We start from the raw sequence: 3381 nt of genomic DNA, 5'->3' as shown, positions 1-3381 counted from the left end.
CTGTGTTTTCCTTGATTTTGTCTGTGTTTTCCTTGATCTTTCTCTCAATCTATTGAAGATACTTAAATGTAATTCTTTTTGAATTTCTTACGAGGTAATTATATTGCCATTTTCTTCCTCATTGTTTTCTGGCTCTGTTGTTTGGTCACTCATTTGAGGCACTATGTCTTGTTTCTTTGTGTGAGTTGAGGTTGTCTGTTGTCTCCAAGATATTGTAGTGGGGTCGTATATGTATTTAGTTTATGACTGTATGTTGTTGTCTTTCACTCAGGTTTGTGCTTTATTTTGTTTTGATATATCTGGAATAACAGGGTGGGTATGTTGCTTTGCTCACTAATTTGTCAGCATTAGGTGAAAACCATCTGTCTCCTGGTCAGTGTAATAGAGGATGGGAGTGTGTATGCAGTTCTGTTTGTATAGAGCAGTTGAAGGTGGGCTCAGCTGGTGTTGGCCCCATCTGTTGTCAATAAGGTGTTGCAGGAGCAGGTAGTGACACTTGTCTAGTGGGAGGGGAGGTGTGGGTGTGGATGGGTTCCTGACTGTGGTAGTTAAGTTTGTGTCAACTTGCCTGGGCCATGGTTTTGAGCGGCTGAGCAGCTGGATGTAGTTATTTTCCATGATGAGATTATAGTCACCTCCACAGTGGAATTTGCTGTAAGCAACTAAGTAGTTGTTTTCAGGGTGTGCCCTACTTCCAGTATATAAGGAGAAACTTTGAGAAAGGTCTCTACCTTTTTGGCACATTTGGATCCATGATCCATGTTGCCTGCTGATCTTGAGATTGTCCGTGGACTTGAATTAGTGGCCTACTGTGTTGCCTGGTGATCTTGGGACTGTGCCATTTTAGCTGCCAACCTTGGGTTCATCAACCTCAGCGCCCAGCAGCTGCCTGAGTTAGGAGACACCTCTAGTTCCAATGGGCCTAGAATAAGAAGCAGATCTTAAGCCCAATGTCAAGAGCCTTCACCCAGCCCCTACAACTGGAACTCTGAATTTGGATGCTTAGCCTCCTAAACTGTAAGAGAATACATTGCTGTTTGTTAAACCATGCACTTGTGGTATTTCTGTACAGTAGCACTAGAGAACGAAGATACAGCCCCCATCATAACACTGATTGCAGAAATTTAAAATAGTCATGCTATGTCAGGCCAGTTGACAGTTCAGCACTCCATATATCTCCTTATTCACCATTTGCATTCATTTCTTCCTCCAGTCAATAATTTACCAACTTCTTTATCCTTTCCTTTGAATCTCAGGTTTTCCAGATTATCATTCGTATCTGGTTTACTTGGTTTCTTGTGTCTTTGTTGTAGAAGGATTTAGTAGCTTTTTTTTTTGCTTAATCCATCATCTTGCCAGAAATATCTGCCTTTTCCTTTTTAGTTTCTCCTCATTTCTCTGTAATCTCTGTTCCACTCCCACCATTCCACTAAAATCACCTTCTTAGTTGTCCCTTTAACTACCTAATGTATTGATCTCTATTTGTCTTCATCAGACCTACCTTTGTAGCAAAGAAGACATGATACACAGTGAGTGCTCAATAATCATTCACCATCATCATTAATTTGTAGCTAATTACATCTTGAGTAATCATATAATAATTGAGTAATTATATAATATAATAATGCACTATCTTGAACCCTGAACTCTAAAACCATTTTCAGTTTTCTGAATTCTCATTTTTCCACCTAGCTCCTTTAAATAAATCATTCCACAACATTCTATCTTAGTCATTTTTTTCCTTTTACTCTTTAATTTACTGTTGGAGAATGAGAGCCATCATTTGAGCCATCCCTGCTATTAGAATGTACTTTAAACCTTATCTAATCCTCAATTCTAGATAAAAACTTCTTCTGGGAATTCCACATGAAGGTTGGACAAATACCAGGAATTCAATATGCCAATGCAAAATTCATCTCCTCCAAAACTGTCTCTCTCCTTTTGTGTGTCCTCTCAGTTAATGACATCCTAATACTTTCAGATATTAAAGCTGAAAACTGCAGAGTAGGTTCAACTTCTTTCTCTCTCCAAAGTCTTTTCCTCAAATTCTGCTTACTTTACCTTTGAAATGCCCCTTAACTACCTTTTCCACACCTACTTTCCCCTAGAATTGGCTCAAAATACCTGTAATCTGAACCATTCTTATTGTCTCTTGTAAGCCATTCTCCATGCCTCCTCATTTATCATTTTAAATATAGTCTATTTGCTACTCTGGAGCTGCTTCTTTTTTTTTTTTTTTTTTTGGAGCTGCTTCTTAAAACTCCAGTGTGCTTATGTCAGTCCCCTACTTAAAAGCCTTCAATGATTCCTCATTGCAATATTGAAACAAAGTTTAGTCTTGTATTCAAAGGCTCCACAACTTGCCCCAGACCTCTTTTTAAATTTATGTCAAACCTCATCCTATGTCTAAGAAAAGAACCACCCTCATGTACATACCCAAGTCCCTATGTTAACAATTTCCCAAAATGAGCCCCATATATCCCCCCTTCGTGCCTTTACTCATGTTTTTCTTCCAGTCTCACCCAGCCTTCCACCCAACCTCCTATCAAACCTTATCTATCCTTCTATTTCCCTGCAGGTTCCTTTTTCATGCTTTATTTGGCACATATAAAGTCCTCTCCGTGTTTGAGTTGTATGAATTTCTTTCCACTAAACTGAGCTCTGATGGGGGTGAGAAGGGGGACCACAAATTTTTCTCCACCATCTGTGTATCTTTCACAGCTTCTAATGATGTGCTAAATACAAAGAAAATGTCCAGTTGACATTACTAAATTAATTTTGTGGTGGTCATAAGACTGAGTCTCGTAGGCCTCCAAATACAGGAAGTGTAATTGACCAAGGGTTCCTATTGCTGGACTATGAATTCTATGCAACATTTATGCCGAGGTCATTCTTTCCAAGTCCCTCCTAGGCAATAATAAAATGTGGTAGGGATACTAAGGTATTCCTGGAAAACATGAGAATCATCTCACAGCTGACTTCGGTTCAGGTACTCCCCAACAGTCTTGCTGAGGCTTCTTATTTCATGTGGATTCAAGGACACATCCAGTTAATCTTCCCTCCCTCCATCTCCTCTTTACTGGAATAAGACTGGCATCATGTTCTCATGGCTCCCCCTCTGCCTTGTCTGGCTATCTCCCCATTTTTCTCATATATATATTCCTCCTAATAAAATTATTTCACATTTAATTTTGTTTTAGCCTCTGCCTTTTGGTAGATCTAGATTAACAAGTCATATCTGCAAAATACCACAATATTACAATTTTTTTCTGAGCTATTCTCTTAAATCATGTACTGTAAACCTTGCAATAGTCTACACTTTAGCAAACAAGACATTAAAAAATAGTAATAACAACAGCATTTTGTAGTTGTTGTTAAGTG

The sequence above is a fragment of the Orycteropus afer genome, unplaced genomic scaffold (assembly GCF_000298275.1).
Source record: "Orycteropus afer afer isolate SDZICR_OR568_19922 unplaced genomic scaffold, OryAfe1.0 scaffold00644, whole genome shotgun sequence".
NCBI lineage: Eukaryota > Metazoa > Chordata > Mammalia > Tubulidentata > Orycteropodidae > Orycteropus > Orycteropus afer.
This window is presented reverse-complemented; position numbering follows the sequence as displayed.